This window comes from Toxotes jaculatrix, chromosome 16 (assembly GCF_017976425.1).
Source record: "Toxotes jaculatrix isolate fToxJac2 chromosome 16, fToxJac2.pri, whole genome shotgun sequence".
Classification (NCBI taxonomy): Eukaryota; Metazoa; Chordata; class Actinopteri; family Toxotidae; genus Toxotes; species Toxotes jaculatrix.
The window spans coordinates 18,232,743-18,258,846 of NC_054409.1; the positions used below are offsets into that span (position 1 = coordinate 18,232,743).

Below are 26,104 nucleotides of genomic sequence, written 5' to 3' on the forward strand. Positions count from 1 at the left end.
ACGTTCACATTCACTAAAGCAAAATACTCTTTAGCCAGGCACATAATGTTAGAGATAAACTGCCTTTTACTTTATTTATTTTATACTGTTATGTTGTTACTTGGCCCAGTAAAAATCTTAAAAAAAAAAAAAAGTTTCATGTGAAGTTAGAATGTTGCATATCTGTATAAGGGAAGCAGCCCTCTCAGCACCAGGCCTTAAGCCAATGGCCTTTAACCCACTTAAGGCTGCAGAGGACTAAAGTATGTAAATCTGATGCAAATCTGATGATCTCAAGTATGCAGTTTCTTCTGGAGAACCCTGTGTCTGCCAAAAGGAAAATACTGCATATACTGTACAATATTCAGCTGAGTTGGACAGCAGAAATCATCCGTGATGAATGTTTTACTTTAGGGTAGTAAACTGGACTGGAAGACTCTACACTGGATCAATAGCGCAGGGCATCTTGCCAAACCATGTCATTAACCACATATTAATTCTGGCAGCAGCCGCCAAGCCACATTCTGATCAGGGTGGTTTCTAGAGGAGTGTTTACCAAAACAAGACTTCCAGCTCTGCTTTAGTGGTTTCACTGAGCTATCCAGTGACGTAGGAAACCTCGGCATATTACTGACTTTATGTACGCATGTAGAAATGTGAGGTCATGTCAGTCTTGTAAATGTTCTTTCTCACCAGAATGTGCTATGCTGCGGACAGAGTCCCCTCCAAAAAATAAAAGCCTGGTCCTGCAGTGGATGAAAAACACAACTGTTCTGAAATAACTTTACTCAAAACAATAAGAGTGTGAAAAGTTGCTGCATGAAAAACTCAGTTAGGCTCTTCATGAAAGTAGTGGAAAGTAGGGCTAAGATTAACTACAAACTCAAATACACTTCAGTACCTTATGGACTCTTTAACATTAGCAGCGTATTGAATATCAACCATACAATCTCCACCTTCCTCCACTGCTGATATCTCATTCTTCTCACTCCAAATATAAGACATGTGTCAAAATGTTCCTCCCCTAATTGACCCCTAATCACATTTGCTGAACACACAGATGTCTGGGGGGTCCGTCGGACTTATCTCTCCTGAGGGTGTCATGTTTGCTCGGTCATTTTCGTTTTGATACAGCTTCGATCTCACAAATGCGTCATACTGTCCGTATATATTTTATGTAAGCCTATATTTTTCACCTCTTCACAGAATGAAATTTTTTGTTGCTTTGTTATCCTCAAGTTTGTGTACAAAACTTTTATGTAGTCACTGTTGAAGAAAATACACAAGGAGGGAACATTATAGTTTAAGCGATGATTTTGGGAAGTTAAGAAAACACACTTAAGGCACAAGAATGACAGCAAAAATATGAGAAAGGAACTTCAGTCGAACATAATTTAATGAGAAAGACTTTCGAGACTCAGTTCCTTCTTCTAGAACAATAGGCTAAACTTGATGGAGGTGAGAGTTCATGCTGATACTTATTATTGGCTGATTAAGATGTATGATGACCCTTGACCTCCCCAAAATCTAAACCACATGTGGTTCAAACACGAAACTAATAAAACTCTGATGAGCTTTCATAAAACCCTGCATTTGTATGAAGGCAAATCACTTAGAGTTGTATTAAAACCACTCTTTGTCTTTTCTTCTTCTTGTTGCTGTGACCTTGCAGAGTTCATTTCACCAGTCTCACAGCAGCTTCAAGCTCAAGATATTTCTTTAACTTTCCTTTCTAGGTGTGAAATATCATTTTGAACACACCATAAAACCATATTAAAGGAAATGGATAAAATGCCTCTTTTGCTAAATGTGGAAATACATGTGTAATTGATGGAACACATTGTAAAAGTTTCGTCTTGATGAGTCTGCAATGTAAACCCAGTAAGTTACATGTAATTGTTCCAAGCTGAGTGATTCCAGTTGGGCTAAAGGAGTTTAAACACTGAAAGGCTACAAGTTAATTGGATTTTTATTAAGTTTCTGGTCAAGACAATGAATCTAAATGAATGAGTAGCTGTGTAGATTTAAACTCACTTTTTAAACTCCGCACAAAGTACAGCAGGCTGTCAAAAACAAATAAGGAATATGAGTTAAAGCCAAATTATCCTATTAACTTGTTCGTATTCTAACAGGCAAACTGAATCATTGGCTTCAACTTTCACCTCCACTGCATCTCTGACATCAGCGCTCAGTAAACCATTGAGAAGAATTTGGCAGCTCATATCTGGCTCTAATTAGGAACTCTGTCAGTTCTGTTTGGAACAGAGAGATGCAGAGAAAAGTCGTGGAAGGAGGTTTTAATTTGAGCAATCACAGATAGTCTTACAAAAAATTTTTCATCATAAATAGAACTTTTCACTTGCCTGTATGCTCATACTTTAATATGAACAACTCGTACCCATCAATGTTCTCCCCAAAATGTTCATGACTCAAGCATAAATGGTTTAAAAATGCAAATATATTCGTGTTCATGAAAAGTAACAGAGGTATTTTTCCCACCACATGAGGATTATGTGAAGGAAACAGCCAGTGGTTTTCACATTGAACCAACATGGTGGAAAGTGAGGGTGTTGTGGTTGGGATGGTGGATGGGTGGATATGGCCTTAAACTCTAGTGACCTGGGTTTAATTCCCAGCTCATACAGAGGACTTTCCTACTGTGAACGAAGCTTGAGTTTTTAGCAGATATACAGTATTTCTCCTTCAACCTTTACCAAAATCTTATCCTCGCTTCGAGAGTTTCTCAACCATAATCTGAACCAAATTATTTTACTTGCCTAACCATTACCCTGTTCTTAACCCTAATGCTATAATTTTTGTTTCAGGGAAGTAATCTTCACATGATTTATGTTGACAACATGCATCAACTCTGCAATCGAGATTGCAGAGTTGTGCTCATTTCACTTTGTTGGATCATGTTCACATTAATTCTACAGCCACAAGTTAGAATATAAAAACAGCCCACTTCACTGTATATTTTCCAAAAATGTATGTCTTCAATCATAGATTGCAGGTATTATATACATTAGCACAAAGCTGCATTATGCCTTAGTACAGCCTGAAAGAGCCACTAGCATGACCTTAGACTTGTTCATTTGAATTCACTGAATTCACTCACGTTATGTCCAGAATCCTAAGCATGACCAAAACATTAGAAATTAGAAAATTTGAATAACCATGAACATACTTAAATGCTCATTTACTAAACTTAATGTGGCAATAAGTGTATATTTAGGCCAAATATGAAACATAAGGAAAAAAGAGAAGTTTAAATACTAGTAAGAAGACTGCTTGTTTTCCTGCTGTATAAAGTATCACAAGCCATTGTTGTTCTGCTGACAATAAATGCCACTGTAATTTATGATGTAGTGCAACAGACAAAAAAAAATCTCCCATACAATGTCAGTACACTTCTCTAATATGGATATATTACTTTGTTGTTGCTGTTACCTCCACTTTTCTGGGACAATCTTTTGTCATTATTTATCTTGAAAAAGCATTCACACAACCACAGACTGGTATTCAGTCGATGATGATTAGATGGATTCAGGCCAGGGAAGAAAAGCAGCTCAATGCTTGAGTAAACACACATTTCACACACTGATGGCAGAGGCTCACAACGAGATCAAACCATTTCATTTGTCTGCCACAGTAAAACGAGCTATAGACTACACACAAACGTACAGAGGCAATGTGCAATCAACATTTTTAGATTGCACTGGATAATTTTGACCGTTAGCTGGGTAGATGTACCGCCAGTTATAACAGTAATTATAACAGAATTAATAATAGCATAACATTATAGATTGAGTAATGCTGCATTCAGCATTTATCTCACATTATGTTTAGGATTGCCATTGAAAACACTTTTATAGGATCACTGAGTTTACCCACAAACACTCTGCCTAAGTGAAGTTATGATTACTATAATGATATAATGTGCTAACCACCTCCAATTTTTCCCCCCTCAACACTGAAAGATTGATGGTGGCCAGTCAGACCGTTCCCCAAGGAGTCCTTTGAAACCCTAAAACAATGTTGATATAACAAAGATTCATTGTGACTTTTATAAAATAAGTTGTCTAATAAGATTGTGAAAATGATTTATTGCCTTTAGAGGGGAACATTCCTAATTCCTAATAAGCTGCAATAATTTTAGAGCAATACGCTTCATCTAAACTACAGCAGTTATACTACAGCAGACGTAATGTCTTTTACTTGCATTTGCAAACAATGATTTTTATTTTTTTTTTCTGAGGGCTTTAACCACAGGAATTTGACAAACTCCAGCTATTAATCCTGGTTAAATACCAAACTTCAGACAGCACAAATATAATTGTAAGCCAATACAAAGTCTCATCTGGGTTCACAGTTTTAATTTGTTTTAATGTTGCAGTGTCCTTTCTGTTTATATTGCTGAATTCTACATTGTCTTTGAAAATTTTTAACTGATTTAGATTGACGTGGTAGAGTATTCATTGTGAGTGAGTAACAATTTTATAGGATTCCTCTGGAGTCGTGTCAGCATTTCAACAGGAAACTGCATTCCAGAAAACATCATATCTCTCAAGACTGTGAAAGATTGTTCACAGTGTGAAATGCAGTGGTCCCTTCCAAAAAAAAAAAAAAAATCTGATCAAAAGCTGAAGCTGAGCTGCGAATCATCGGAGGAATCAATCATTCTATGATCATATGCCACTGCTGCCTGATCCAAGTGTTGATCTGACTCATCACAAGCTTTTAAATCAGCCCTCAGATCCACTAATTATTCACTGTTACTTTTGCTGTGGTTCACTGGCCTTTTTAAAAATGGATGGAGTCTCTCCTGCTGACTGAAACATGGTTTCAATAACAGCACTGTAACGATTTGACAATCATCATGGTTGCCATTTGCCACATCTGAAATCAGCACATTCTTGGCTCGACGCGTCACCTTGAGGCAGCTCCAAGGAGCCATACCTCTTGTGAAATGAATGCACGCTCCTCTTATGATATTTCTCGCCAAGGTCAAAGGTTAAAAAGTCTCAGCTGACAAATAATAGTTACACTGACCTGAGGCAATCGCTTGAGATACTGTTTTGCAGTGAGTGAAAAGGAGCTTGATTTGTCGTTTGGCCAGTGAAATGAGCTCATCATTACCACATGAGGCAACATCTGGGGTGTAATGAACAACGGCAACAGCTCCGATTGAGAATGGCCAAAAATGTCTTTTCACCTTTACAAACACACAAGACTTGGCCTAAAAACTTGATGTCAGATGTTTAGTATTTCTTTGTCATTTTCATGAGTAAATATGCAGCATTTAAGTTAAAATTCTGAACAAACATCCTTAGACATAATTTGCTAAGAGTTTTACTCTCAAAAAGAAATTTGGTTAATAAGGGTTGTGCTTTAATCAGAATTAATTGACAGTGGCCTTTTAATATAAGCAAACAGCTCATTATGTTTTGATTCAAATGTCACTAAATCCTGATTTACAACTAAGCTCACTTCACACCAGTGAGATGAGACAGAAACACAACATTTCTTCACCGAGATAACCAAATGTATTGTTAAGTTTTTCAGATGAGAGGTGAAACATCCTCAAGAACTTCAAGCAGGTCTGAAAAGACTTTAAAGAAATTTAAAGACTTAAAGAAACTATGTATTGATATAGGTGTGCTTTGCTTATAGACAAATTGAGACAGATTGAGAGGATTCAGGTTTTCACTGTTTTTAAGACTGAATCCAGATCTTTCAGATCTTGATTTCTGACTCGCCCTTGACAGTAGTGTCCTATGGACATAAAACAAAATAAAAACTACATTTTCCTTAAACTGAAGGGGTCTTAAATAACCAAATGCAGCAACACTCAGACAGCCTTGGCACTGCTGAATGGGACATTTATTCTCTCGAATCACACTGCCTCTCAGGCCTGGAAAAAATAAAGTTAAAATAAATAAATAATAAACTGTCTTGTTTGCGCTATCTGTTTACAGAACCAGTGATAGAATGTAAAGTGTATTCACTTTAGGAGGATATAGGTACAATTATCTGACAGCTATGGACGCTAGCTACCTTAGAAATTAAAATTTTACATACAAATATATACATGATAAATTTCTTATTTACCATGTATTATAGATATACAAACTACCCAACAATACAAACAACACATAGTTAAACATACCTCAGCCAACTACAACAGTAAAATGCTGCTTGCATGCATCATTACTCCAATTATTCCAGTAATAGAATGTACTGTATATTAGGGGCCATTTTTCTGCTTCAGATGTACTTCTACCTTTGTTTTTTTTAACTCTATGCAGAGTTTTCAAATGTAGGGCACTGCATCCTCTTAAATTCCATTGCCATAATTGCCCAAAATGCCTGATTACATCATGTCAAATATCCACAGAACAGCATATGATGCATCCATGAACACAGGATGTAAAATCCATGAACACAGCATCATACCTCTCCATTTTCAACACTGTCAACACACTTGACACAAAACACCGCAACCTGACATCATGCTGATGGGTTTTTACTAGGTGTCATGAGGAGAGGAAAACAAACATAACATATGTTTTTTAGCTGTAATATGCTTTTCATTACATTCTGGGGCTAAGAAAATATATATTCCTTTTTATTCCCCTGCCAGGTAATAAAACCCTACTTGATTATTGTGCTAAAAATTAAATAAACCTTAAGCTGGATTTTATGACTCCAGACTTCCTGCCGAGTTTTGTAAGCAAACTGGAGGTGACTATCAGGGCACTACACTGTAGTATCAAACTCAGGGAATGACCTCACATCAAACATAACACAGTGGTTGACTTTAGTGTTGCCATTCTTTTATGACCACAGTTATTTCATTAAGCTTAGCAGTGCGATATTTTGGACTGAGTGATAGTGTTGTTCTGTCTTGCTCAGAGTCAGTCAAGAATATCAATAACAATTTCATGCCTGCAGGTTCCGCGGGGTGATACCAGCAGGTTGTGTTTGCATACCTTAGCACTTAGTGGAAACACTGGCTGAATCATTAGTGGAAAGTAACAACTGTCCTGTTGACACATTATCTCAAACAGCACATTCTCACGTTATATCTCATTTATTTATACGGCTTTTGAGGCAGTTACCAGTCTTGAAAATGTATGAATCCACTGAGCACTTCTGCACATCTCCAGCTGCAGGTGCTGCAGCTGCATTTCCATTTTGCCAGCAAGGTGAAACTTTGAAATGGAAACTTTAAGTTTCCACTTCCAATGAGAGATATGGAGTTAGAAAGCGACTTGAAAACAAATATTGTTTATAGTTTTTCAAACACATGTTGCCAAACACATGTTGGTTGGACTGACAGTGTTTGCCTGTGTAATTCATCTTAACTGTAGTCTCTTCCTTTATGTCACAAGAAATCAAATACATCACTCTCAATTATTTAGCTTTTTCTTTGTAGTAAATTTGATGGACAGTGGAATGTTTTAGGTGTCTCCCCGAGACAGTTCGTCCAGAAATCTAAACTACACTTCTAAAACCTCTCAGTGAAGCAAATCTGTCATTGTAAACTAAATGTTCAATTCTCCCAATCAAAGCACATGGTTTTATTAAACTGATAAGCCTCAGAGACTTTTCTACAGTTTGACAGTGATTAGATTCAGGCCAGAAAAGGGTGCAAACTAAGTCAAGGATATCCTCACCGCACCCTGCCTCAGCAGACGAGCTGCCTGCTGCCTCATGCGCAGTGCTATGCTTGCTATTTTCCATCGTTCAGTCTCATTCCAGCTCTGATTTCAGAAAAAAACATGTTTATTTAAAACATGCGGGCCCTCTTGCACCTCTTTCCCTGTTTTTACCACTTTTCCCCCTCCATCTTTCTTTCTCCTTGCCTCTGCCATTTTCTTGCCTTCCTTTCTCTGTTTTATCCCCCTCTCCCTCTCACTTTGTTTGTCCTCTCCAGCATGTCTCCTGTCCTGTGGTCTTTCTTTAGTGTCCATATGCTCTTAGAATTAAAAGGAGGGAATGGAGGGAGAGAGGAGGTGGGCAGCTCAACCCTCCTCCTGAGGGAGCATCTGCTTCTCTCTTTCCTCTTCTTCACAGTCATCTCCCTTTCTCTCTCTCTCTCTCTTTCTCTTGCTTTCTCTGTGGACCAACAAACAGCTCTGACCTCAGACGGTTGGACACATTATGAAGGAGCAACATGATATAAAACAAGAAATATGCAGCCAAATGACAAATCAGGTTAGGGATGTGGCCGAAGTCCAGTACATCACAAATATTTGCAGATAATTGAAATAACTATCCCCCTCATATGTTGTAATCTGACAAAAACACCTTTTCAACTCTGATACTTTCTGATATTGCGTTTAGTAACGTCTGGGTAAAATTAAAGGTCATGTTCCCCTGGTGTGCTTCATAACAACCTACAAAATGTCTAAGCTCAGCTGCTGTGTTTTTCTTAGTCGTAGAAAAACTGACATTTTGGAGTATTCGCAAAGCAAAACCACAGTAGAAGGTCACCACACACATGCACTTACACATGTACTTTGCATAAAAGGCATAGCAATTTTGCTTTAAGCTGGTTATTCCAAAGGGGCACCAAAGAGGCTCAGCACTGTCATTGCACAGCAAAGAGAAAGAAAAAAAATCTGAGTCAGAGGTGAATGTAAGTATGAATGTCTTGGGCTCTATCCCTGTCTTCTGTCTAGCTCATGCTGGGATGTTTATGGTAGATATGCTGCATTGCCTACTGTTGCATTCATGTTCAGATATGACACCATTTCCACGAATCTGGGTTTAACTGCATAAAACAATGAACTTTGACTAATGTAAGGCATCTTTTTTTTTGTTTTTAGGCACTTCAATATTAGTAAGTTCCAAGTCAGATTTATCAGAGCTCTCAGAAGAATCTAAGTTTCCCACTCGTAATTCAGACTTGGAAGTTCATGTAAACCCTATTTAAAAGTCAGAAACGTGTAATTACAATAACTCTGATATGACATGAATGAGAATAGGTCTCAGCAAGTCATGAATATTAATCCATAATTACTCTCAGCAATCGAAACATTGGTGAGCAGGATCGTGCTTCAATTAATCCTCTGGCTTTTCGGCATTTAGGGAAATATACTTATTTGCTTTCATGCCAAGAGTAAAGATGAGGAGATCAATAGCGCTCTCATATTTGTTTGTTAGATATGAAGTTACAGCCTGGAGGTGTCTGGCTTAGCTTGGGATAAAGACTGGAAACGTGTAATCCCTGTAAAACCACAGATTGTCATTTTCACACTTAACGTATAAACTGAACAAACTTCAACACTGAATGAATCTGACTGTTTACTACTTGTAAAAGTATCTTTTCAGCTATTTATGTGCAGATAATTTGAGATTTGAATGCTGTCTCACGGTGTGAACACACATCTTCATTTATTGATTCTATGTTTTCCCAATATCCATCAATGAACATGGAGAGCAGTGTTATGCACTCAACATGTCTATAAATTACCAATGAACCCAATAACACACCCTGAGCAGCCATTTTCCATGAGCTATTCATGAAATGACTGATATAAAATTTCATATCTCCGTACAATACTTTGAAACGTCCCATGAAATACATCATCCTCATGTTGCCCATGAGAGACTGAACAGCTGTTTAAAGTGAGCCGAGTAACAAACTTGGCCCCTAAAACACAGGCGACATGTACTGTATGTCTCAGCGGGTGAAATAAATGCTATAATAAAATTATGATAGTGTCAATGTTTCCAACCTCCATGAAGGGAGAGAAGTGAGGTCCAGGCACTCATGTCAGAAACAAGGGTTTTTGTTAAGCGACATATAAATTTAAATGAGTCCTGTTCACATGTGATATTTAACCAGTATTTCACCAAATTCAGTGTCTGTGGTTGGTGGTGTTGCTTTGCTTTTTATCACTGATCCATAAAAACCTCCCTCTTCTGCCAAAAGTATGAAGCTACGAATTCAATTTTGCGTCATTGCATGTCAGATTTTTACCTTTTAGATGATGTGGATTCCAGATTTCAGCTTACTCAAATATCAACCCTAACAAAGCAAAGCAGACTATTTTTATTTTTAAAAAATATGGAAGACTGGAAGTCACTTAATTGTATTGTGGTACAACAGAACCAAACCCCATGCTTTTCTATGATTATGTAATTACCTCTCAACTACCTTTTCACTCCTTCTTGCTGTCTATGTCATTAAAGTTGCCTAAAATACAGCTCAGCTCTTGCATGTCTTGTGTACAAAATTACCCCCCCCCCCCCCCCCCCCCATTGTCTGCACTGCCCCAGTCACACAAACATGGACTAAACCTGCAGGGCACCATGCCTGCTCTGCTGACTCAGACCAGATCAAGGCGTGGGGAGTCTTCTTTTTGGCATTGGGGCAGGAGTGCGGATCTGGAATTGCTGGGCATCACGCCATGTGACGATGGTGTCACACTTGTTTTTTGCGTGTAAATGCATAGCAGCGTGCTTTATATCAATAACATTACACAAAGGGCTTTCCTCACCGCATAGAAAAGGGTGTGTGAAGGGAACATGCTTCCATACAGTTGATGATTCATGTGTCCTCTTAAAGATAAGACTCCTTTTTCAGGTTTCCATACAACATGTCTGTGCTTGACCGCCACGTACTGCCTCAAGGTGAAGGGTTTGGTCCATTTCATAAAACCATAAAGCTCCTGCTACATTAAGCTGCAAGCCTGCTGCAACTGCATCATCGAGTAACAGATGTTTGTGACATTTTACATCCAAGCTCTCTCTCCCTCATGAGCTTGCCTCACTCTAATTCTTTTCTATGTACTTCCCCCTCATGCAGTGTAAACTCCTTCTTTGATGTCAGTGCACCTTCTGGGACATGTACCAGGCTTTCCCGTGGGGTTCACTGAATGCATAGTGATGATGCACTTACCTAAGCATGATTAGATGACAGGCAAACAAAGCAGCATACCACAGCAACCAGAGTTTCAGCGTGCTGTAAAGTGGGGGGAAAAAAAGGGAGAATGGGGAAAACAAGGATAAGAAATAATGACAAAATCATGCTGTTCGTTTGGCAACAAACGCAGAGCAACACTTCAGAGGGAATCCAGGGAGACTGAGTAAGCATATTTGCTTTTCTCTCTGGAGTGCCTTCAGCGCGTATCGAGGTGGACCGAAGATTAGGCTGTTTTGAGTTCAAACTTGTGAATGACAAGTGATCTGTCTGTTTCATGCTTTTCATCTTCCACTCCGCTTCCCCTTCTTGCGCAGATACAAGGTATGGTTCATTAGCAGTGTGAGAAATGGGAACAGATCTCTCACGGCGAATGAACAGCCCTGTGTTTTGTAGTGAGGAGTCTACCAGATTTCTACTAATTACAGGCCAGAGGGGGTACAAGCTGAACCAAACAGCTTAACACACATCAGAGAAGAGAATGTTTCTGCCCTTCAAAGCCTCATGAATGAATGTTTCCCCAAACCACAAGCTGCTAATATACTGTAAAGAGAGCTATATTAAGTGGAATATGAGCCAAATAATGACTACTCTTATACAGGCCTCTGCATGTTTATGTTTTATCTGCTTTATGCTTTTTTCTGTCTTACTACAGCCATACCTGAATACCTCTGTAATAGCTCTGGACGAGTAAATACAAGACACATTCAAGTATAAACCCTCAACAAACAGTTTTCTCCTTTTGTTTTCTGTTCAAAGAATAGTTCAACATTTTCTGAAACACGCTTTATTTGTTTTCTTGCCAAGAAAAGATCTACCACTCTTATATCTGTTTGCTAAAAATCAAGCTACAGCCAGAAGGTGGTTAGCTTAGCTCAGCATAAAGACAGGAAGCAGGGGAAACAGCTAGTATGGCTCCGGTCGGGCCAAGAAATATTCCCATACAAAACGCTGTAACAAACAAGATATAACAAGTAAAGTAGAGAGCTTAAGAGATGCTGGTTTGTTAACTTTTTGACAGAGCCAGGCTAGCTGTTTTCCAATCATAAAGGTAAACTACATGTAAGCTTGTGACACTCACATGGAAATGGTATCAATCTTCTACAGAGGTCTGATAAGCTCATTTGAGTCTAACCCCACACTTTCAGATTATTTTCATTTTCAAATTTGTAGTCTTCAGCCCAAACCAACGCTGCCTTTAGTTACACCATTTGAGACAGTTTTTATGGATGGCTCATTCCATGAAATATAAGCATTCTGGATGTCTTCTGCATGTTTTATGTATATGTTCTCAAATTCAGCTTTTCATACTTGGTATGTTTGGAGAGTTTAGACTAAAGTTTTGTGTTTGAACAATGTTTGGCTGCACAGCCTGACTTTGGGCATTGCTTAAATGGACTGACCCCCCATGTGTCTGAATTTTCATGTGAAATATATAAAATAACCTTCCAGAGGTGAAACACGTCTGCATGCTTATCGCCCCCTAACTATGTTCTGCAAACTCTAACTCCCCCCATTTTCTTTTTCTTCTCTCTCACGGACACACACACACACATACAGTGTCAATGCACACACAGGTGAAACAGACGGTTGGAAATCCAAGCTATTGATGGTTACCTTGGGAAATGCCAGAGTTTGGGCAGAATAGACCTAGCCATTTCTTCCCACACCTGCTGCTTTGTGTCATTTTATCCCAGAACATCCTCTCTGTTCACCTTATCCTGGCTTTTCCCGAGACAAGTATAGGATGACTGGCAAGTGCTCCAAAATAACAGTCAATTAATAAAAAGCAGTAACAAAGGCGTTTTGGGTTTTTTTTCCTTTTTTTTTTTATTTCAGAATATTTACTGTAGCTTCTATTTTCTTGCAAAAATAAACATAGAGACTCAGCAGAGGTAAAGTTGTTGTAGGTCGCTATGAATTGTCCATTTTACTTTTTTAAATGGGAAATTTGTCATGTAGAATTTATTGCAGTACAATTCATATATAGAATATTATTTTCACTCTCCCTCAGCTTTCCTACACTAGGATACTGAGGTAACCAGAGCAGCTAGTGGATCCAGTGACATTGGATACCACCAAGGAGAATTGACTCCTTTCTCTGAGCCACGGGAAACACAGGATGCAATCTAGGCCTCTCACAGTCGGCACGCTATCTGGCAACACTGGCCCAAAGCTTGGGTTACCACCTTACCCTCTTCTCTTTGTGCATCTCTCCATTCAGAGGAGAGAAGGATAACTATAGCTGTTTTAGGCCCTGAGGTCAGATTAACGGCTTTTACACACCAAAGTGGCTTGTTGAGATCATTAGGACTAGCTATGAATCAACAGGAAGCAGCTTAAAACCCTGATTGTCGACTGCAACATTTGGAAATATTGCTTTGAAAACACTTTATAAAGTATGTTGGTAGTTTATTCCCGTGTGATTTCCTCTGCGTTCATATGAAGAAAACACCGGAGGTCTACAGAATTCATACACACGGATTTTACTCAGTCCTGGGAAACAAACTTAATCTGAATGATCCACTTTCTCAGCACATAAATTTCTGACATAATTAAACACTTCTTAGCACATCACCAAAGAGGCGACTGATGGTAGGAGCGTGTTTCATCTGTCCCAACTGGAGCTGTAATGTTTGGCCAAATAAATAGAGGGTATCAGCTTTCCCACAAGCCCACTAATTAAATGAGAAGGCTTTTTTTAGAGCAGCGCTGCTTTGAATCATATCAGCATAGGTTAGATAAAGCTACATCTTGATACGTACAGCATGTGGAACTCAAGCACAAAAGCTGGGAAGTTAGAGAAAACGTGTGAGTCTGAAATACTTAGTCTTTGAATTTTAATCAGATTTGTTTCCAGAAAAAATATTTGCCCAATCAATCATTTCCCTTAGAGAGCAAGACAAACAATCATCACATCATGGATCATTAGGCAAAATGGGCACCCGCCTCGATATGCCTGTGCCCAGCAAGCCAGCTAAGAGTGGTATAGGCTGTGGTTTTGATCAGCATTAACTATCTTACATAGAAAAGTATGCTGTTCGCTTCAGTGGAAAGAAGCTCTCATTAGCAGATATAACAACTGTAGGCACCAAAATGCAGTCTGGGAGACAATGGCCTCGGGCCGAGTTTATACAAAACAGTGATTGGCTTCTGATTAAAATATTGGCAAAATAAAAAGCTGTCAGTATGTCACTAAAAGTCAATTTGCCACTCGGTAATTACAGCACTTCATTGGCAGGAAAAAAAAAAAGCACGGCTGGGAAGAGACGTAATACACTGTGATTTTATACAGAGGAAATACGGTTGAGTGAAGGAGGGAAGAGCAGCGTTGGAATGAAGGTCAAGCAGCACCTGTTTAACATCAGCAACTAACAGCAGGAACATGAATCTAACCATCTGGGTACAGCTCTGCCCATCAGATTACTGCTTGGCATGCAGCTGCATGGTTTTGTCTATGTGTGTGTATGTGTGTGTGTGTCTGTGTGTGTGTGTGAACGAGAGAGAGAGAGAGAGAGAGAGAGAGAGAGAGAGAGAGAGAGAGAGAGAGAGAGAGAGAGAGAGAGAGAGAGAGACAGATATTCAAGAGTATCTGAAGAGAAAGTGCCAAAAATGAAAAGCAGTGCTAATTTCCAAGACTACTCTGCTGGTGGAAGCGCTTGAGGAACTTAGCAATTATCATGTCTGACTAACAGGGCTCTATGGGTTTAACCTCTCATCTCCGTGGATCCATGTACTAAAATCTGCATAAACCAGCCAAACCGAGACTATCCCGCCAATATAAGACCAGAAAAGGGGGGACATTCACTAACCACCGCATCCACTAAAGTTCAGCCTCTTGTAGCAGAGTTAGAGGGATCTGTCTGGGCTCACAGAATTTGAAGATACAGTGAAAAAATAAATAAAATCCAGTTTTAATCATGTGTCCTTGTGTTGGTTGTTTGGGCATTCATATATCAATATCCCTCTTTTGTCACTTGCTGTAAAAAAGTAAAAATATTTTTGATGATCATCTTGAACTCGGGGGCGTAGACATAAATTTATCCACTTAAATACGCCACAAGTTAACCCTGCTCATCAAATGAAACCTGATCAGTAGCCTGTGGATTGTAGTAGCTAACTGATATCCTTTCAAAAGCTTTGTTTACATTTCCAAAATGGGTGACCAAAAATTAGGTCTGTTCATTTCCGGTTCATTCATTTCTCCCTCCTGATCTGACAGCATGGGTGAGGAGGATGAGGAGGCGCACTGCTCCTTTTGACAGAAAGTTTTGAGCGATCCGGTGATGCATGAAGCATGATGCATGAATTTGATTCAAAGGCCTTGTAAACTTTGATTTTTGATGCTGTGGTCCTTACCACATAGTCTTCTGCCACAGGAGACATTTTTGTCTGTATTGTTTTGTCTGTGTGTCTCTTCTCACTGGTTTGAAGTGGGCAGGGCTCTCTGCTGGAGAATATGATACTTCTGTGCTCCAGTCAGGCTTTAGCAACAATTGAAGTGTGTGTTTTTTTGTTGTTTTTTTTTGCTGACGTTTAACTTTAATTGTTGTTTTATTTAGCTGTGAATATATGCTGCCATAGTGAAAGACTAAGGATTTGAAACCAGCTTTGCGAGGGACCCTGCTGGCTATACCCAAACATTCACATTCCATCAGGTCTGGTTGACTTGCTTCAAAAAATAATGAAGCATGCAGTCGCAGTTATCACAACCATCTTTCTAGTCAGTAGTAAGTTAATTCTATGCAAATTTCAGCGTATGGATTCAGATGGATGAGCGGTTAAGCCCACAGAGCCCTGTTAGAGGGTTCACCCTGTGTGAAATGAAACAAAAGATATCACATTTTTTGCTGTGAGTGGATTTAATGATCTCAGTACTGTGGTCTAGATCCATAGTCTGCACCGAAAACATGACCCTCAGTTAATAAAACACTGGCCCGGGATCGTTATTTACCATTAAACCTCCTTGTTGAGAACTTAAGTCTAACACAGTCAGTAGTCAGTATCTTCGATATCTCCTACAATAAGTGGAGTTTACTGCAGCCTTGTGGCTCTGCTGAGGGAAAAATAAACCTAATGAACTGTTGTGCATTGACAAACAGGATCAGGAAAACAGCATGTACTAGTTCTTTTCCTCTGAGAAGGAAGAAACAGACAAGAGATACAAAAGTGCATCGAAGCAGCCTGAGTGTGTGTGTGTATGTGTGTGCCAGAGGGCCAGCTAGGCATTACTGCCATTGCAAACAATGCCTCAAGTTTCTTGTTGTGTTACCCAATCTACTGTATGCTATTTTAGCTAATCTCTTCTTAGATGATCCCTCCAGGCCTCCCGCATGTGACACCTGTTGTTTACCTCTCAGTCATCTGGACACAAACAGCCTCGCTGAAGCCCTGACAGTTGTTCTCTGGGGAATGTTGAGGAAGCACGTGGAGGGTAACATCTTCTGTCCCCACCTCCTCCCCCCCCGTCCGTCTCTCCTCTGGACTCCACCACCGACAGCTGTGGAGTGGAGAGTGAGGGGATGACGTCCTCAGGGGTAATTGCACTGAAAAAAAAAAAATTGAATGTGAGGTCTGAGGGGATAAGTAAAGAGCCGTAAGCCAGGACCAAAGTAGCCAGGCTAACAGAGAGAGGGAAAAAGCAAGGCAGAGTCACATAAGAGAGAAGGGGCAAAGAGCGTAAACCGACACCAGCCTATTATGACGAGCATCACCAGCACCACATCTGCCTTATATATAGCTTTTAGGCTGCTGTCAGTTTCAGTTTTCCCTCTCTTTCTTTGTATCTGTGTGACTCTCACTCTTCTTTTCTCCACAACTTCCACCTTCCTGCAGCCCCCCCCACCCCCACCCACCCCCCTACTCCCCCCACCCTACCCCCCAACTGTCTGTCAATCACAGAGTGGTGTCATGGTATAAAAAATGTATGCAGGCTTACCCACATTCTTGTGTCTGAGCTCATAAGTGAAGGTTTCATGCACATGGAAATGACTGAATACATATCTGAGGATTTTATAGGTGCAGTGGAGCATAGTCATTCCCTGAAATTTATCAGTGTTGGCACATGGACTTCAGGTTGTGTTTTTTGCAAAGTAGTGCAAAGTTTTTGCAAAGTTTAGTTGAATTTCTTGTTGTTCTGTGGGAAATGCATTAGGAGATGTTTAAGACAAAAAGTACATTTTACCAGATTTATAAGTGAATTTCCCAGAAAAGACCTCTGTGCATTACTGTACATTTAATTTACTTTTATGGTTCAGACATTCCAAGAAGTATTTCAACCCAGGACACTTAAAGGGAACAACAACAAACTCAGTGCATTAAATAGGAGCCAATAGCATTAAATGCATTTACTCAAATCAATTTATGCAATTTGTTGCTTGAGCAAAAACCTGCAACATTTACTCATAAATCACTAAAGGGGAGAAGCATAGTAACAAGGAAAGAAGGCTGCTATTGGCAAGTTTGAGTATATCCACAAATACATTTAGTTCAACCTACTGTAAACTTAATCATGAAGAGAAATACAGTACACAGTATAGGGTGAAAACTGTTTAAGCATGACTTAGGGGCGAAGCAGAATAATTGTACTGAAGACAATTTGTGAGATATCAGTTGTCAGTCAGAGTATAACACCTAAAATAAACCTTCATGAAGTTGCAAATGGAAAATGTCACAGCAGACACAGAGGGAAAGTCAATAGTTTTACAAGTATTTGGTCACAAAGTATTGTAAGTTGGTGCTAGATGAAAAGCTAAAGGTCACCAAAGTGAGGAAGAGCAGGAAACGTGAATGGGAGTAACAAATTTAATGGAAATCTATCCAATATATGTTGAAACATTTAACTTAAAACCTGCTGTTAAAGTGATTAAAAACATTCATCTTAAGGAATTTCTATCAGAATAGCATGACATAAACACTGTATAAGCGCACCATGTATAGGAGCAGAAAAATAAGTGGCTCAGTCAGTCTGAGCCTTGGTTGTTTTGCATGAATTCTCATGCTATTTGCATGAGAGTCCTCCCACAGTCCAAAGATATGCAGTTCAGGTGAACTGGAGGCTCCAACTTGCCAATAAATTCAATACTGTACGTCAAATGTTACAAAATACAGTACACTTAATTTGTGCTGCCAAATACTTTTAGCAGGAGTCATAATTGTTGTTTTGACTGTGTTCGATATGTGATGGACTGGCAGCCTGTTCAGACAGTTTCCCTGGCTTTGCCTATCGGCAGTATCAGCCATGGCAAATCACATAGATCCACATGTTTGCAGTGCTGACATTGTTTGTAGAAGGTTTTGTACGGCCGAGTAACAACTCACTGCAAGGAAGGTATATGCATAAAACACTGCACATCCAACCTCCACTGTGTGTTTAATGTGACACTATCTTCTCAATCTTGGCGAGCAGTTTTGGCTGCAGGCTACAGAGTTTTCTTGCATCGTATCTGATACACAGCACAGCTATTCTTTTCCTATCTCAGTGTGAGAGACGCTTGGATAGACATGCAGACGGTTCCTAGTTCCTTGTGGTTCCTCCATCAGCTCTGAGCCTGAGTGGGTGGCTGACTAACTGGTCGACTGGCATTTCCCCAGAGACACAAGGAATGACAAAAACTTAGAAAAACAAAGGCACACCAAAACCCCAATTGACTTGCACAATAAAAATCCTAATTAGCTACTGGCAATAATGATAATAAAAATATAGTCTAGACATGCTGTATTGAATAAAAAGTGGGGATTTTATGAGAGCGTAATGCACAGTTTAAAAAAGCCTCCACAATATTGTCTGCAATGCCAGTGACAGCTTATATTATCTTGTTTTATGAATAATAAAAAAGCTTTGCAGTTTTCTTGTTTGCTGATGTAAGGGGAAAGTATGCGGGTGGGTGTGAGTGAAGTCTGGGTCAGACTCGCACGCTGGAAACAGCTCAGTGTTTCATTAGCTTGCCTACTGTTGCTTTATTGTTATTGAAGTGGCTGTTAATTTAAGCTAAGTATAATGAAGAGCCAGTAGAGTTAGGGATCATGGTATACTCTTCAGCACAGTAATTCTTACAGAGGGCTTGTGTGTGTGTGAGTGTGTACTTGCATGCAGTATTTGTTTAAAGTCACCATTTTGTTTTTTACTTTTACACACATTTTAAGAAGCAGAGCTTAAAGGAATAGTTTGACATTTTGGTAAACATTAATCTTTTTCTCTCTTTTCTTGCTGTGACTGATGAGAAGATTAGAAAATGTTGCAATACTTCTTTAACAGCGTGTCCTACCTGTATCTGGAAACTGGAATTCAACCCCTTCATTTACAAATCTTTGCTAAACTCAGAAGTTACAGCCTCATTTAAAGACGTCCCACAAAGTGTTTTTGTTACAGTCATAAAGTGTTCCTGCCTTTAAAATCTAAGAAGCAAGTTCAAAACTACAGACTGCAAGAGTCCAAAATGTCATTTCATTCCCAGTATGCAAAGTTAGATATTAAGAGAGAAAATATTTTTGATTAGATGCATCAACATACTTATTTGGTATCTAAGGGGCCAAAGGGCAGATGGTTGATAGGCTCTCAGATGTTCGTTTGAATTGCTGGCCTAACTGAACATTGTTTACCTTATTGGGAAATGTGTTGAGTCCGTGCCATGTTTTTAACAATGAATGCGACCAGAGTCTTTGTCAAGTAACATACTGCCACTCTGTTTTATTGCGTAGAGACAGTGTGGCGATGCTGGTTGTCGCCACAGCGGACGCACATAAAACAAGTCGTTCTGTAATTTTGTTAATCATTTACTGCACGTAACAAATGTGGAAAAATCTCTTGCACTCTGTCGTGTTCATTCTATATTATATAGTGCACTCCACTAGTGGAAATGTGAGCGGATTTTCAAGTATGGTTGAATGTAAAAAGGCATCTATTTTTGTAGACCTCTGGTGAGGAGCTTTTCCTGATGTCTGCAGTGTGCGGGTTCCCTTCTACTCTCTTTGATCTTTTTCTGGAATCAAATGTAATGATTGTGGCTAACTTTGAAATCTGGAAACACACTTGCTGTGTCTCATTGCAGAGCTCCTTTGCACGGCTCTCGCTGGCACATTTCAGCTTCTGTTTTCTGCTGTTTTATTTATTTTAAATATTGGACAGTTTTGAGGTGGGCTGATAACTCTCTCACATCTGTCCTGTAGGCTAAATATAAATATACAACCAGAGGGAGGTTGGATTAGTTTAGCATAAAGACTGCAAACAGGGGGAAACAGATAGCCTAGCTCTGTTCAAAGATGTAAATAAATCTACCTTCTACCTCTGCTAAAGCATAACTTATTAACATGTTACATGTATATCTGGACTACTTCTCAATGGTACTGCTCCTCTGATTCTCATTCAGATGAGTAAGGTTACATAAAACTGAATGGTGCCACACAGCTAATAGCCTATAGCTTCCACTATGTTGGAGACTCCAGTTTTATCCATTCCCTCAAAGGTCAACACTGTCTAGAAAGTTTGGAATCAATCATTAGCAGGAATTCACATCAGAGTTCGCCAAATTCAAATTCAACGCAAAAAACACCACACAAATCTACTTCACCTCCATGAGCGAGTGCACTGATCACAGTGAATCCACTGTAATAAACTTGTAAAGTTGTTCATGTGATAGAGTCATTACGCTATACATCAGCCCAGGAATTCATCTGTCATGATCGGCTAAAATGAAACCTATGCACCCCGAGTCCTCCTTTGCATTACAGTGTTAGTGGACCACAACGGAAGCGATGGTGAATTACAAATTCCTGGAAAGCCCATGTACTTTTTATGTCCACTAATGTTATACACTTTGATTTGACAGCTTGAGTGAGTAATGTACATTAACTGAATCTACTAAGGTTGATGTAAACTACAGCCTCACTTTATACATACTCTAATCTATTTTCTGCTGGAGTTCATTATTATTTACTTGGTAATAAAATAACATTCCTGCTTGGTATAATATACCACTTCTTCAACCTGCCACATATTTATTTGTTGTAACTCTACTCTTTAAATGGCCATACATTTGTGCTCTTCACTAGTTGGAGTTCTTCTGCTCTTCTGTTGTTTTTCTTGGTCATCAAACATTATCAAATATCAGTATATAGGGAAACACTGATAAACAGAACCTCTGTCCCAGTCTTCTTAGGCTATAATGGTAAATGGAATTAGAGCAGAGCGTGTCTTTTATGTGGTAATAGGCCTATTTGTTGGAGTTGGGGGACCCTGCCTTCATGTTACTTGAATGGTTTTATGGGGCAATATATCTATATATAAAAAAGATCGTTTTACCACAAGTGCCATGGAAGGTTTTTTCCATGTGACTGTGCATTTTGTAGTGAAGATATAGAGTTTTTGGTTTCTCTCTCAACCTACTTCAGTATCATTTAAAAGTAAACTGTCTTTAACCATCAACACATGCCAATATTATAAATGTGGTACAAGTAAAAATAATGAATTTTGTGTTTAAATACTTGGAGAAAAGCAGTTTGTGAATGATAAAGTCCCTTTATTATTTTCTTTTATTTTGCATTGTGCCATTTTTACAAGGTGTTTTTTTTAGCCATGCAAGTGGCGCCGCTCTATGGATGATGCTAACTTGCTAAACCAAGATGGGGAAAGTGGGGAAAGATTGTGTGTGTCACAGTGAGCATGTTACCAAAGCACCACGGCTCCTCAGTCCAGCGTCAGAGAGCCACGAGCATGGTGTTGTTATTAAAAATTCTGAGGAAAGTTTAGTAATATATCAGCAGGTGCTTCCTCTCTGTGTGATTCATGGGGTTTGAGGCAGACGAGTGAAGTCAGTCGTGTTTTCCTTGACATGGGAATACCCGTGTCTCAGATGTGCCAGCGTATGCTGCATCTGGAATCTGATTTCCGCACCTTCATTATACAGTGTAATGAGGTTGGGGCACTTCAGGTTAGGAAGTTTGTATAGACCATAAATCTGTCACTACATGCATTTAGACTTCATATTCCAACTTGTTGAGGGCTAATTTGGCAATATAATGAGCTTTTTAAAAGGATGTTTTCAAGTCCTGTTAGTGTGAGTAACTTAAAAAAGTGTTTTGAGTTGTTTGACAGCATGTTTCTGAAATGCTGTGTTACTCGTGTGCTACTCGTCTTTACAGATGTCCTAAGTTTAAATCTTAGGTACAGAGCAGTTATCATTATGACGCACACAGCACCAGTTGACACATGCATACAAGGTCCAAAATAAGAGTTTATAATTTCAACTGAACAAAGAGTCTATTATGGCCGACACAGGGGTAGAGAGAAGACGCTGACTGCTGATATTTCTGTTTGTTTAAACTTTTTACTCACAGTGAAACAACGTTAATTTTGGTTTGCGGGATGTTGGTGGTCTGGGATTGTAGAGCGGTGTGAAGAACAGATGGTCTGAGTAAAACCTGTTCAAAAACACACAGTGCACTGTGGCAGTGAAGCGTCTTTTCTTCTCTTGATTGTGAAATTTCTTGTTTTGTAAAATAAAGTGACAGATCACAGCCCTGGTGAGACGGAAAATGTTTGTTTTAAGCTTTTGTTTGATTTTCTGTATATTCAGTACAATACGGTAATCACAGAAGAGAACCATCTAAAGACACCATACTTGTTTAGCAATCAGTGAACGCAAGAGAAAAAGAAAGAGCCCCATTCCCAGCCGTAGCACACACATGGGAGTCTGTTCCCACTAGTGTCTTAAAATAGTCTCCGAGGGCTTTTCAATTATACAGGCCACGCTGTAAGAAGGGACCCAATCATAAAACCAGAGTGTTTACCTCCTCTCTAAATCTTTCTCTGCTTTGATTAAGGGGACAGAAGGCGGCTGGGAAGCTGGGATAGAAAGGACAAGGCCAGGGGGAGATAAAGTACAAAAACTGTAGGAAACACAATGAGAGCTGTAATTGTCAGTCATCTGTGACTTGAGGCCAGCAGAGTATCCGCCATAGTGTTAGAACAGTCCTGTAACACTAGAAGTACAGAGGGAGAACATGAGTGGGGTCATTAAAGAGGCAAAGTTAGGTCAAGGTGTGTGAGGCTGAAGTTCAGGTAAGTCTGCATTAAAGGGGCATTTCTCCATTTTACATGTCAGAGTCGATTAACTCATCATGAGGCATCAAGTCTGTGAAAATCATTCACCTGAGAATCTCAGCTTAGTGTGAGTGTGCTCTCCGTTTGTGTAAGCTCACAAACGGAGAGCGTGAAGGTGGGGGTATACCAGGCAGGGAGGGTTTAACAAAAGAGGCTATCAAGTTGCATTATGGGAAGTGTAGGATCCAGTGTTTTTGGAGCTTGACCCATATTAAGGAGGTAAAATCAGGATATCTTTGCTTCTACTGCTTCAACTTTGACCATTCTTTTTTTTTTCCTGTCCCTTGAAAGGCCCTCAACATTATCACTAAATCTCTGGAGCACTTCCAAACATCCAATCACTGAGCTTACAATTCTGTCACATGCACCATGAACGACAGGTGGAAGGTTACTGCGTTGAGAAAACAGACAATCGGCATCACCTCCTGGCTCAAACTTCAGGCTTCATGCACATACACGAGAATGGTATTGATTCTCATGTAATTCTTTGCTAGTGAGCCAATTAGCAGAATTTCAGTGCTCTTACAAATTAAGCACAAAACATGTCAACATTATTGTCTTTTCTGTGTGTCATCATCTTTAATGTTTAACACAGTTAGAAAAGGTTTTGTCCTCAGAGCCACAATACCGGATTCCCTCACTGTCATGACGTAAAATGGAGCACCACCTGCAAGCACACACACATCTGAAAATGTGTGTGTGTTTTACTTTATGTGCCTTTATAGAAACAAAGACTCCATACAAGGGTGTGGATGTGGTTATAGAAAAGGATTTTGCTTGTGTTTCCAGGTTTCATTGTCCATTGCTGCTTTGAGGAACCAGCCTGACCTGTTTCAACAGAGCCCCGTCTCAGTAAATTACAACGTAAAGGACGTCTTTTATAGCACACATTGCCATTCATGTCGCACTGCAGGCGAAATCATGATGAGTCGCCTTTCCCTCAGCTAAACAAGCACTAAAAACAGGACATTACTATCCAGGGAGCAAACTGTTTACTGCTGTCATCAAGGAGCTGATGTGGAGGCATCAAATCCTCCTCAGGGCTTAAAGACTGCTGAGTTTTTATCTGCTCATGTCTTTATCAGGACATATAAACAGTAATGGCTTTATTATTCGTTCTTCTCTTCTGTGTGTTCATATTTATTCATTTCCCCAACCTGAAACAACAATAAAATGAGCTTGATAATCTAGGTTCTGCCAGTTGTATAAAAGCACTGTAACCGATAGACCCGGTGATATGAGTCACTGGGTTCACAACGAAAAGCAGAAATCGTTTTCAGTTATAGCTGTCAAACACCCACATTTCTCAGACAAGATTGTGTCCATTTGAAATTAAGTATATTAAAGAAATACTTGTTTTTAAATGTCGGACTTAGGCATAAATCATTGATGCTCATTTAAGGGTAAATTTGATTTTTGTTGATCTTTAATTCAGCAGGTCAACCTCAGCATAAACAGCCCGTCTGATCTTTTTCTGCTGGCTGGATGCTCAGGGGATTATGTTTTTTAACGAGCTTCTCCTCACAGGAGGTAGATCATCCCTAATCAATATTTCAACGCATATATTAACATTATCCAAATTGATTAAGTGCCTTAGCATCCTTAAATGTTGTTTATCAAAGGAAAGGTCACTTGATGTATTTTGGCTGTCCAACAGGGTATCTTCCTGAGGCTCCATAAGAAGACATGGTGTAATATTGATCAATGGTTTAGCTTAGCTTAGGTTTATCATCACTAATGATTCATAAGTAAATGTTTACAGATCCCTTCAGAGAAACAATACCGGAAACAACTGTGTGTGTGTGTTTTACAAGTAAGAGAAAATGTTAAAGGCAAAGCAAAAATAAATCGGGTAAGACAGTTAAATCATTATAACTGCTGTATGCAAATCAAAGATCACATCAGTGAGAAAACACAAAATTTGCCATCAGAGGCAGATGACTCATAGTTCACACTCTGCAAAATGTCTCACCCCTGTGGCTGTGTTAATCCGCTGCTCTGTCTGTGTTGGTGCAGGGTTCTCCAAGGTTTTAGGGTCTTCAGCAGTACAGCAAAACGAACTAAGACATGTTGAGAGGAGCTCCAGCAAACACGGTGTAAAAGACCTTCCAGCACGAACCTGAAACAAAACAAAACAAGCTTACTGTTGTTATTAACATCAAGGCAAATGATTCATTTTCGATTCACCCACAGCACAAATATGCTTGTTTCGACAGTGAAAATGGAACATGGCAGTTGTGGCCAAACAATGAGTGCGAGTGCTTCTCATCTTCTTTTCTCCTTTTATTCTATGTCTGCAGGCTGATGTAAGTTCAGTCACTGAGTACGACTGAGTCCAGTTGATACATCATTTGATTCAATTTGAGAACAAAGTATTAAATAATTAATCCTGGCAGAGATGGTGATTTTTAATGAACACACTGTGTTGTGTGATGCCTGTTTAATGCGCCGTTTGGCACATAGAAGGAGGCAAGATGATGTTACAGAGTGAAACTCGTGCGTTACTTATTTTTTATTATTTTTTTGAAGACAATGGAGAACAGAGAAGTCATTTAAAACAAATCAGCACACTCCTCAGTCATTCTGCCTCTGTGTGAACAAGGGATTCCAGAAGAAACAAAGCTAAAAACATTGTTTTGGGTTTAATTGCATGTGCATGAATCAGCTTCCTGAATTGAAAACAGTTTTGCTACTAATTTGAGACATAGCAATGCTCACATCAAGCTGCTTTGGTCCATATATTTTCAGATCAGAAATGTGGCCTTGGTGCACTCTTGTTTGGAAATCCCCATCCTGAATGATAGATGTGAGAGAATTTTTCAGATGTAGAAAATTAAGTCATGTGAATAAACATATTTTTGAGAATTCCCACCAGCTGACACAGATTGTTTCTCTGGCTTTTCAAGCGAGGGAACCTTCCAGTCTGTGATCCATTGAGGAAACATGGTCAACTGAGGACAGAGTCACTTGTGATTTAATTTTTTTTTTTTTTTTTTGGAGTGTACTGACTGGAGTGCCATCCATGCTCTGACACAATCTGCTCCATCTGTGTAGGTTGTGTCAGCTGTGTGAATAAAGACAGAGATTTCATG

At 39.4% G+C, this 26,104-nt stretch overlaps 1 long non-coding RNA gene across 1 annotated transcript; it reads left to right on the forward strand.

Moving 5' to 3' along the window:
* The first annotated feature begins 2,909 nt into the window (after nt 1–2,909).
* On the forward strand, nt 2,910–20,192 carry LOC121195670. Its single transcript, XR_005895498.1, has 3 exons — nt 2,910–2,921; nt 19,535–19,537; nt 20,110–20,192. It is a non-coding gene; the product is annotated as an uncharacterized LOC121195670 (long non-coding RNA).
* The last annotated feature ends 5,912 nt before the right edge of the window (nt 20,193–26,104 follow it).